The sequence below is a fragment of the Acinonyx jubatus genome, chromosome D1 (genome assembly GCF_027475565.1).
Source record: "Acinonyx jubatus isolate Ajub_Pintada_27869175 chromosome D1, VMU_Ajub_asm_v1.0, whole genome shotgun sequence".
NCBI classification, from domain to species: Eukaryota; Metazoa; Chordata; class Mammalia; order Carnivora; family Felidae; genus Acinonyx; species Acinonyx jubatus.
In genome coordinates this window covers 96341879-96353417 of record NC_069390.1, presented here as the reverse complement: position 1 = coordinate 96353417, position 11539 = coordinate 96341879, and the positions used below count along the sequence as shown (strand labels likewise).

Genomic DNA, 11539 nt, shown 5'->3' with positions numbered 1-11539 from the left:
ATATGCATTGTCTCAGTCCTGCGGGTTCTGTGCCGATGTTCACCACCTGTTTGGAAGTGGAAATCTCTAGATGTGCCTCTTGCCAGGAGGGACCTGTCTGACCACCCCAGTGCCCAGCCCTGCCCACACCCCATCCGGCTCCAGTCGGCAGTCTGCACCCGAGGCTGGGGACTCGGCCGGTGCCGAGAGGGGAGGCATGGCCTGCCTGCCTCTGTGCGGGTACATTCTGAGAGGGAAGGGTTGGGTGGGAGACTGACAGGGAAGGGGTTAAGAGGACGGTGGCGGGGGCGTAGAAAGTCAGTCATCCATGAGCACCGAGCTGGAGTTCAGATGGGCCTGGGCTTGTACATGCGACTCACGGGCTGGGTGACTGAGCAAGCGTCAACCTCTCTGTGCCTCAGTTTTCTCATGCAAGAAGTGGGAACGATTAATAGTGCCGTTGCCTAGGGTTGATGTGACGATTAAGTGAGATAATTCATACATGCTCTCAGTGCGGCACTCGGCACGTAGTTATGCTGCATAAAGGGCCATGTTATTGTTATTACAGTCTCAGGGGAAGAAGCTGCCCAGAAATCAGGTAGGCTGGCTTCCATTCTGGTTCTGCTAACCGCCGCGAGATCTTGCGCAAGTCCTTGCTATGGCGAGGCCACTGCCCCCGAGCAGAGGTCCTCGACCTCCGCACTGTTGACATTTGGGGCCTGATGATTCTCTGTTGCAGGGCTGACCTGTGGGCTAAGGGTGTTTGGTGCCACCGCTGGCCTCTGCCTACCCTTCCTCCGTTGTAACAACCAAAAGTATCTCTAGAAGGTGCCAAATGTTCCCTACGGGGCAAAAGGACTGTCCTAGAGGAGAGGGCATGGAGCTCAGGCAGGGGTGCTGGCGTGAGTGAGGGATGTGCAGGGCAGCCCCACGCCAGCCAGGGCAGGAGGGTAGGGGCGGGGGGGCTCTCTGGAGGGGAAGTATCCTGCGTCCTGGGACAGAGGGCCCAGAGGTGGATCAGAGCAGGGGTGCAGGCCTTCCAGTGTGGAGAGCCTGCCGTCAGCTCTGTAGGAGGAGGAGTGTGAGGTGTGTGTTTGGGGAAGACAGGTGGAGAGGACTGGAGGCCGTGGGGAGCCTCGGAGCTGACTGCCCCGTGCTGTCAGAACATGGGTTACAGAGTGGCACATTCTCAGAGGACAGATCAGGAGAGACGCAGACAGTGGAAGTGTGGCTGGAAGCCTTGGGTAGGGAGGCGGGGAGGCTGCGGAGACCAGGGCGTGTGTTTCTGAGAGCAGAAACGAGGTCAGGCAGTGTCTTCCTCCGGCTGGTAAACCGCTATCATTTCGGAAGGTTTGCACCTCATTTGGTTCCTGCTTAAGTGAAATCCACAACATGTGTTCCCTGCATTAGTGGAGTGTTTGTGCTTAATTAGTGGCAAATTCTTTCATATTAAAGTCATTAAGTTTTGCCGTTTGCTCTTCTCACCCCGGGCCTGGCTCTCTTCTGTCTTTCCTTTTAATGCAGGCGGCCTGACTACAGGTTGTTCAGTTTCTCGGCCTCGGGAGGCATGCACGCGCATGTGCACATCCTTTCCCCCCCATCCCCCCCCACCACCGCAGGCATTCGGACCCTCCAGCATCAGCCCTTGTGCCCGTCCCACCCTGGGCTGGCATTTGTAGCTCCCAGCACCTCCGTCCCGTGCCAGGTTCCTCCATGTGGGCCGCCAGCTCTGCCTCCTGCCCCTGGGGGCTCCTCCTAGGGCTGCACTGGCAGGGGCCTTCCAGACTTCTGGGTACGGGCCGGGGCACAGCAGCTGGTGGGGAAATGAGCCCAAGCCCACAGCAAGGCCTTGGTCTCAGCAGTCCCTCGTGCTGAAACGCGGGACCTCCGTGAAGATGCCCGTAGCCACTGCATGGTGGTGATGCCATTCGGGCCCAAGACAACCTCCTCACCTGCTTCTGAGGCAGCCCTAAGAAGGTGCCTGCTACAGGTCCTGAACCTGTCTCATTTCTGGGCAGGACTCACTGGTCTGGACAGTGGAGCTGTCTCAGAAATCCAGGCTACGTCTGGGTAGCACCCCAGTGGGGCCTGGGGCTGACTGGATCCCAACACGGGTGAGCGGAACTTAGGGAAGAGGGAAGGGAGTGTCTTTTAATGGCCCTTCTGTCACATTCACAACCTCCCTACTGCTCTGGCTCAGATACGCCTCTAATTCTGGTCCTCTCCCCAGTCTGAGGCTCAAGTGAAAATGAACATTTCTCTTCCAAATATAAGCCACAGGTGCTGAATCCCTCGAGCCCTTCCAACCTCTCTGATGACACCAGCTTTAGCTGAAATGCCCCCCGCTCACTGTACCCACCCCGCCGCTAGCCCTGAGAAGCGGCCTCCCCAGCTGCAACGTAAACCCCAACACCAGCCCCGGCCCCATCCCAAAGTCAACACCAAACCAGACCCTGAGACCTGGGTTATCATATCACCCTACCCCTGGTGGTAAGCTCTTACTGGTTTCAACCACAGGAAGAAGTGCAACGCGGCGTGTGGCCGCCATTTCAACCCTAATCTCAATTCACCCCTGGTCTGGACTCAGCCTCAGCTTGGGGGCACCCCAGGAGGAAGGAAGTCTGGCTCAGAGTTTTGTTTTCTTTTCCCGTCTGACAGTCTTCCCTTTTGGCGTAGCCAGAGGAAGTGGGGTCTTCAAAGGGTCCTGACGTCACAATGAAGGGAGAGGCTGGCTGAGGTTGAAGGCCTCCCCTGGGTGGGTGGGTCTGCTTGACGGGGGGAGGGGGGGGGCGGGGGACTGGGCTTCCCATGCCACCTTGCTCTCCCACCATGCCACCTGCAGCTGGGCCATGTAGACATGGGCAGTCCCTGGAGAAAAGCCTGCCCTGGGCTGTCCCTTCCCCAGCGCCCAGGAGGCTGAAAGGGTGGTGGGTGGGCACGCACTTTCTAGTTTGTCCTGATCATTTCAGCCTCAGCTCTTACTCTAGCAGTAGGACCCAACGCCTCCCCGAAGCCCAGCCTTCTCACCCACAAAACGGGCCCAAAGCAAGGCCACCTTGTTTGGCTGAGGAAGGAGGGAGGGCATCTGTATAAAAGGACTTCCTTGGTCCTGGGGCCTCCGGGGACACCGCCTGCCTGGCCTCCCTGTGCTGCCGGCCTCAGGCTGTCACCTTGCCTCCTTCCTCAGCATTGAAATCATCACCCTCTTCTTGGCAAAATGCTGAGGGGAACAGGTCCCTACCGTTGCCACGGCCTGTCCTCTTCCTGCCCCGCGGAGCAGGGCTACAGGGGATGAGGGGACCCATGAGGCAGGAGGTGAAAACCCCAAGACCCAGCCATTCCCCTCAGCACCCCTGTCACTGGGAGTGTCAGAGTTTTTAACGGAGGGGGGTTGTCTCGCCCACACTCTTCCCCCTCTCCCCACCCCCCCCCGCCCCACCATCCCTTTGCCCAACATAAATCTATCAGGAGCCGCGCCCAGTCCCGCTTCCAGCTCAGACTTGTTGGGGTTTCAGGAGTCACTGGGTAGGGGCCTGGCATGCCAAGACCTGTTTCCTGTCCTGCCTTGCAGAAAGAGTGAGCACGTAGGCAGTGGGGCATGGCGCCCAGCTGGAGGGGTGCAGCCCAGCCTCCTGGCCACCCGCTTCCCCTCGCTCCCCTCCTTCCCCCTCCTGCCCATTCTCATGCCCTCTTTGCCATGCCCACCACACTGCTCAGAATGGTCCCCGGAAGCCCAGGGGCGGCTGGTGGCAGAGGTGTGTGTGTGGGGCGGGGGAGGGGGTTCACATTCTGCCATGTCTGAGAAGGGTGCTGCCTGCCACCTTCAGCTGCCCCAAGACTGGGTGCTTAGCAGCACAAGCCAGGGGTCTCACATGCTCCATGCTCCTGTCCCTCCCCAGAAGAGAAAGTACAGAAGGATGATGTTCCCTGCCAGGCCCTTGCCAATGGATGGCAACAACAGTTAACACATGTGTATAACTTATCTGTGCCAGGCCCAGGCCTGAGTGTTTACTTGTATTAACTCACTTAATCCTCATAACCACTCCGGAGCTGGGTAGCCTTATTGTCTCCATTTCAGAGATGAGCAAACAGAGAGGTCAAGTAACCTGCCTAAGGTCACACTGTCTATGAAGCCGATTCCACACACGCGGTCTCCACGAGGCTCGGTTCAGGGAGAGGCTATGCTCTTCACCATGACACGGGCTGCCCTTGGCCTTCCTTTCTTCCCTTCCTGGGGAGACGAGTGGCCCGCACACACCCGCAAGCCCCAGAATCACGGGTAAGGGTGGGACTTGATGCACGGGACCCTTGCCGATTGGGAGCCAAGGTGATGGGGTTCTTTGTTGGGAGGGCAGACGGCACCCCCTCTATTCCCACCCGTCAGGACCACAGGGCTGGCTGGCACCGGGGCCTTCCTAGCCAATGAGATGTTACTGGAAGCCTGAAACACATAAAACCGTCATTCTCCCCTTGTTCCCTTTCCCTTCCGGCTCGGGAGTTACAAAACTTGACCCCTAGTCTAAACGCTGCTAGTCTCTGGCTATGGGTCTTCCTCCTTCTGTTCCTGGGATTCTCCACCTGGGGGATGGAAGGGTCACATCCTCCCTCATTGCCTGTGGGGCCTTGGGGCTTGGGACGACCAGGTGTGGATGCCGAAGCTCTGGAAATTCGAATGATGGCCACCGCTGATGATGTGTCAGGCGTTTACATACATAATCTCACTTGGTCTTCATAGCCAGCCCACGAGAGGAGTCCCCTCAGCCCCAGGGTCAAAGAGGAGAGTGACTGCCAACTTCTGTCCTTTCCCCAAACCCCAGAAATGTGGGGTTCTGCTACTCTTCTCATTTTTCATCCCTGCTCCTCCTACCTGGCATGTGTTGCCCACCTACTCTGGGTAGTTAACTACCCTGAAGCCCAGGAAGTGGTCAGCAGGTGCTCAGGAAAAATCGGCAGAGATTCTTCACCCCCCTCCCTGAGCAGGGGACTGGCGGCCTGGAGGGGGTACTGTGGGGTCCACTAGGTGCCCAAGGTGAGCGCAGAGCGCGGACAGAGAGCTCCCAGCCAGCTCCACTGGCGGGCTTCCCACCAGAGGCTGCCGGGATAGCATGTCCAATTAGCTTAATGAGCGAGGCCCCAGCTTTAATTGGGGCCCTCTGCTTTGCTGTGCTGTCTCCTGCTTTCATTTTTAATGCTGGGAAAGGGTGGGTTTTCTTTCTCGCGCCTGTGCGTTTTCACCCTGGCTAATGGCTCCTCGCTCAGAAAGGCCCCTACAATGCTAATTGGGTTTAATTACTGGGGTAATTAATGATTCTATTGGAAAACTGAAATGTCGTGGGCGAATTCTGTGTATAAATAGACAGAAAAGTCAAAGGGACAGAGGGATGCGGAATGAGACCCCCGGGAGAGACTGGGGGTGACGGGAGAGGCCAGGTGGAGAATCCTTCGGCTGGTGGTGGGGACCACCTAGCCCAAGAGCTCCCCCGTCCGTGGATGAGGAAACAGAGGTGCAGAGAAAAGCAACGCGACCGAGATCGCCAAGGGGTTGGTGGGGATGGAGGCAGGGGGAGCTGGCGGAGCTGGGCCCTGGGAGAACAGGGGTGGGAACGTGTGACTTTAGCCTCCGGAGGTTCAGTAATGTGACAATGGACGTGAGCGCGCCTGGGGAACAGCTATCAGCCCGATGCCAGCCCATGGAAACATACTGTGGTTGCGTCTGGTTGCAGTGACAAAGGCCCTGCCTCTGGGTCAGTAGGGAAGCAAAGAGCTCGTCGAGCCCAGAGGCAGCCACGTGTAGAAAGGAGTAGTGGGGGGCGGGTTGTGGAAGGCCCTGGAAGGCCACCGCCTCTACGCCACTTAGAGACAGAACCGGGGGGGCGTCTCTTGAGGTATCTCCTGTGTCCTTCCGGCTTGGCCCGGACCCACGAGCCTGATCCTGAAGGGTTGGGGAGGAGGGACATATAGAGAAGACATCTGCCCCTTGAACTTCATGGTGGCTTGTAGGTTTGGCACCTTGCCGGGGAGGGAGGGGACTGGGGTTGGAATAGGAGACGAGAAGCGGGTGGGAGAGGACTGGATGCCTGGGGGTGGCTACCCGGCCCCCACCATAGGGTAAGCCCACGCGCCCCACGGCCTGGAGGACGCCTGCAGGTCGAGGGCCCTGAGTCCAAGCTGTCCAGCAGCCAAGTGGGCACCTCACCCTCCCAGGGCCCCACTACATCAGTCACCTCTTTGCATCCCGTGGACCCCGTCCTCTGAGTTCCCAGAACACAGTCCTTGACCTCCCGATCCTTACTACGACTTGGCTGGGAGGTCAGGCCCAGACTGACCTTTTCCTATCTGGAATCCAGGCACTAATAGCACTGAAAGGAGCCAACCTTTAATGAGCACTCACTATCTACGCGGCATTGTGAGGCACTGAACCTCCTCTCATCCTCACAAAAATCCTCCAAGAGAGGTCTTCCTGTTACTGCCAGGAAACTTGAGACTCAGGCTGGCGAAGGGTCCAACCACAGCCACACTGTTAAATGGGTCTGAATACAGACCTGATCTTGTCGCACAGGTCCTAGCTCTCCACTGCCCCGGGGGGACGTCTGAGATGGATCGGAGCTACCGATCAGCCTTCACAGTCTGTCTCTGCCTGCGCTCCCAGCTTCTCTCCTGTCCTTCCCGCGTCCCCACCCTCCACATTGGCCGCCATAGAAAACTTGCACCCACACTGCCACCAGCTCTGTGCCCAGGTTCCCACACAGCAGCTCTTGGGGGCACAGTGCTGGGCTTTGCCAGAGACGGGTCCTCTCTGAAGCCCCAGCATCCCTGCTCGGGATGGGGCCTCAACCTGTGTTTGTTCAACGACCTGAGCCAGGCTAGTCAAATCTCAGAGAGCACACTCGGGGGACGTGGGGCTCGGTCGACTTCTCCAGTCCTTGGGATTCTTTAATCAAGACTTCTTAGGAAGCTCACGATCAAAGGAGGAGCAGACTCCCTGGAGAATGCCATGATTATTTGTGAAAAGGAAGGCTGCTCTGTAAGAGAAGGGCTGAGAGGCCCACGTGTGGGAGAAGCATCCAACTCCTTCTCCCCCAGTGGGAGGTGGGAGGCCCCCTTCCTCTGCTCTCCAGTCTGGTCCGCCAGGGCCAAATCCCATCGCTCTGCTCTTCTAGCCCCCTTTATCTTGATGATCCTAGCTTCTGGAATGATTCAAGGAAGGGGGGGCCACCCATTTCACAGATGTGGAAGTGAGGTGACTTATTGAGGCTATGCAGTCAATTAACTGAAAAGCCAAGGACAGAATCTGAGTCTCTTGCCCCTTCTTTTACTTTCCTGGTCCCAAAGGGATGAGGAAGACAGGAGGAATTGCCCCTGGCCGAGTGAGGGCTTCTGGGTAGCAGTCTTTGGAAGGCAGGTTGGCCTGAGTGAAGGTGAGATGGGCGCCCCCCCTTGCCCCCCCCCCCCACTAGGCCTCAGCAGCCCCAGGCTGGGTCCTGGCTGGGTGCAATCAGGAGGTGCTCGGGAGTTCACCCCAGCCTGCTCCCTTGCGGAGGGGGTGGAGGAGGGAGGGAAGCCTAAAGAAGCAGGTCAAAGCAAATCCTCCCCACATGCCCCACCCCCACTGAGGGCGGGCAGAGCGGGAGCCTGTAGGACCAGAATCCAGGCACCCTGTCCTGACACGTCCCAGGGAACAGCTTGACTGGGAAGTGAGGGAGTGAGTCAAGGGGTTGGGGGGCTGAGAAAGTGATGGGGAAGGACAGAGAGGGACAGGCAGGGTGGGTGGTCTGTCCCACCTCAGGGGACACGGGGACCCAGGCTGGCAGGAGGCAGGGAAAGGGTGGGCTTGGTGGGGGTGGGTGGGGGAAATGAAGAGTGTTGGCTCAGCGGGTCTTTGGCCCAAGGCCCCTGCCTCCCCGGTCGGTCGCAGGCTCAGACAGGCCCGGAAGGCAGGGCTGTTGGCTGCAGAGAGGGGCAAGGTGGGAAGCAGTATCTAGTCTCATTGTCTGGGGAAGAATCAGGACAATGAGCTACAATCAACCTCTGGCAGGCAGAGGTGGGGGGCTGCCTGCTCTCCTATCCCTCCCTGCCTCCCACCAGGCCTGCCGACTCTGGGTGGGCAGTGGGCAGAGGGCCCCCCGGAGGGCCAGCGCCCACAGTGGATGTGGGAGGTGGGGGCGGGATTAGGGCGGGGAGACACTCTGAACTCAAGAAAGACTGGTGGGAACTGGTTCTTGACTCAAGGCAGAGAAAGGGGGCGGTGGGGGGGCGGGAATGGCCAGGCTTGTGCTTTTCTTTTTTTTTTTCTTTTATGAGATGTGGACTCAAGCAATTACAAATCTGCATTTTGTTCTACACAGCCTGCCTTGCTGTGTCTCTCCGTCTTTGCTCTATCTAGCTCTGGCCCTCTCAGAATGGCCGCAGTCGCCGTTGGCCTTCAAAGTGATGAGACCAACTGAGTGCGTCCCCAAGTTTTTACAAGGCTCAGCTCCCCCTCCTTGTAGGTTCCCTCATCCCTAAAAAGAAATACTGGTGGGCAAAATTTGTGCTTTCTGCCTCTCAGAATTCTAGCAGCAAGTTATATTATTTCCACCGATGTTGACTGAACACCTCTTATGTACCAGGCATTGGGAAGTGTTTCCTGCTTAGGGTCTCATAGTATTTCACTTCCATCCTTTGGAGCAAGTATTGGTATTCCCACTTTACAGAGGAGAAAACTGAGGCCCAGTGGTGGAGAGATTTGCCAAGTCGCAAAGCCAGAAAGTGGTCCGTCCGGACTTGAGCCGCAGCCTCCTGGCTTCTGTGCACTGTACTTCCTTTCGGAATGAGAACGCCCTGTGTTTTTCTGTCTGCTCAGTTACAGCCTCTCCTAAGCAGATTCCAGCTTTCTAGGCATGCAGTGCCTAACTCAGAGCCCAAACGGGCTGACATTCACAGGTCCTCTGCGGACTTGCTTAAGAGAACAGGGTGAGTTTCCCCGGAGGACAGGGTGGGCGTCAGAGGTTGAAGACCCGCCCGGTCTGGGTTTCCTCCCAGCCCGTTCTGGAAGCAGGGAAGGGAAAGGGAGTAAGACTGGGGTTTTGGAGTAGCTGAGCTCTCACGGTGGAGTCGACGAGTGCCCGGACAGGTAGCTGGGGACCACACCTGCCCAGGCCCTGCCCTACCCTGCCCAACATGCTGCCCCAGGCACCACCAGCTGGCAAGGGCTACCAAATGGGCTTGGGCAAGAAAGCGTGTCCTTGGAAAGGCGACACTGTGCTTGACCCCCTGGGCCAGGCGGTAGCAGCAGAGGCATGTCCAGCCAGAGCTGGGGGCCTGAGCCTCTGAACTGCCCAAGCAGAGGTTAGAGAGAGGGGCTGTCATAGACTACCCTCTGCCCCTGGCAAGGTTTTACCCTAAAAACCTTCACCCAGGTGACTAAATAAATCTTTCCCCCTTCTTTTAAGGTCTTCATAGTAGGAGATCCTACCCTTTCCTACTGGGGAAACTGCTAAAATGTTCTACACCCTTCACTGATGGAGAAGTTCTTCCTGATGTCTGTCTTCAATTGCTTTTGTTGCAATGGAAGCAGACTCTGTCCTGTGGTGTTCTTGGGCCTCTTGAACCCGGTACCAGAGCTAGAGATCAAGCAGGCCCTCCTCTTAAGGAGAGAAGAGGAAGAGTAGGGAGGGGACGTATGTGGCAGACAGACCTGGCCTGGGCTCTTCCAAGCACTGGTAATGAGCCTCAGTGAGCCTATTTCCTCATCTGTAAAATGGACTTAATATTTAAAAAAAATGAGTATAAGCAGTCAATGAAATAATGTATATACATGGTGGGTGCGACACAGAGTAACTGATCAGGACGTGGCAGCTGGTATGCAGATACTTTGAGGTCACGGACAGAGCCCATAAGCTGAGATCCTTCCTGAAGACTGGAGCAGACCGTTTCCAGCACCCCAAAGACCAAGGCTACCCCCACATGTCTGGATCCTGGAAGCTACCTGTGTCCTCCTGCAGAAGAATGAGCAGCCTCAGAGCTCCACACCAAGTCTCAGCACAATTGCTTCCCACCCCCCCCCCCCCCCCAAATCAGCATCCTTACTCTGGCCTATCGTGCCTGGCCTGGCCCTGGGGTCCTATGGCAAGGGGGGACCCAGAAATGCTCTGCAGGGCGCCCCAGTATGTTCCTGCAGAGGGTGAGTGGCAGTGCCCCTGTGTCTCTGCCAGCTGGCCTCCTGAGCGGGTGCCAGCACAGACCCGTATTCACATCTCGGGCCCTGAGGATGCAGAAGAAAGAAGGACTAGACGTTCTAGACGTTTGACGTGGGTGGAGGGCCTTCCTCCAACCTCCTCCCCCAGTTCTGGGAGTCTAAGAGCGTTCTGAGTGTCCTTACGGGAATTCTGGGACTCCTTCACCCGTCCGGCCAGCAGATGCCAACTCTGCCAGCCCCTCCCTACCACCCCAAGCCAGCCACACCCAGCTGAGTCCTGGAGAGCAGAGGCCCCCGTCCGAGCTGCCCGCCCTCCGGGCCTGGCTAGAGTAGTCACAGGATGGCTGGGAGGGCCCCATTCCGCCAGCTTGCCCTGCTTCCTCATTACCCACAAACGTGCGAGGGAACGTGGCGGGAGCCTGGGGTAGGGCCTTTTGAGAGACACTTGGCGGACTCACTGGGCACTGGCTCACCCGGCTCAGGAGCTGCTTAGCGTGACCTTCCGGAGCAAGCGCTATGAGACAACTGAGGAAGAGGAGGCTCGGCGGCACTCAGGCATGGTCAGTCAGTGGTGGAGTGGTGGAGTCAGGATGAAAACCCAGGTCTGCCCCCTGGCTTGCCCCTCCCCCACAAGGCTTCCAGAATGAGGAGACCTCAAGACCAAACCCAGAGTGGCCACCCCCAGCACCCCTGCTCTTCCCTAGCACCTCTGCTCTTATAGGCTTGTTGAAGACATCGAAAAAGACCAACTCTGCAGAGAGGGCTGAGTGGCCAGACCAGAGGTGCCCAGCTACTACCGGTCCATGATGTGGGGACACGGGACGGGACTCTGTCCCCCGTGGGGGTGGGCCGCCCCCCGAGAGCTTTGCCAGGGGTCCTGGAGGGGGTGGGGGCAGTGACTCGCCCCCAGACCCGCGCCCTGCGGTCCGGCCACATTGGCGAATGTCCTATCCCGCAGGGACATTGCACCGTCTGGCTGCCGCCAGGTCCTCAGCCTGTTTTTGGCTCTGAGGGTCCCTGATGTGACAAATTCATTTTGTTTTGATGTCATATCCCAAGCACTAACACCTAGTTCCTGAAAGGCGCCTGGGCTGGGAGTCAGGAGTCCTGGGTTCTAATCCCGGTGCTGCCATGGGCCAGTGAAGCATGCGACTTGCTCCGTGTGGGCCTCAGTTTCCTCATTTAAATGTAGGAGCTAGTCAGTTCAGGCTTCCTGCAGGTTCCCTCGGGCGTGGCTGGCCTGGGAGTCTCTGCTCCGTAGCCAGCCCCCAGCGGGCTACAGGTGCAGAAAGCAACAGGCTCAGGGGCCTCAGGGGGACGCTGCTGGGTGGGGGTGTTCACCTCTGTGTGTTCCCAGGGGCCCCGGGAGGGAGGGGGCTGCAG

General features: G+C 58.1%; 1 protein-coding gene and 1 long non-coding RNA gene across 2 annotated transcripts in view; one reads left to right on the top strand and one right to left on the bottom strand.

The window, feature by feature from the left end:
• Window positions 1–11539, bottom strand: part of NECTIN1 (nectin cell adhesion molecule 1) — a 61910-nt gene that overhangs the window by 24808 nt on the left and 25563 nt on the right. The window lies entirely within an intron of this gene.
• The window catches only part of LOC106983908 (uncharacterized), a 285065-nt gene that overhangs the window by 269950 nt on the left and 3576 nt on the right, over window positions 1–11539 (top strand). The gene's annotated exons all lie outside the window — the stretch shown is intronic.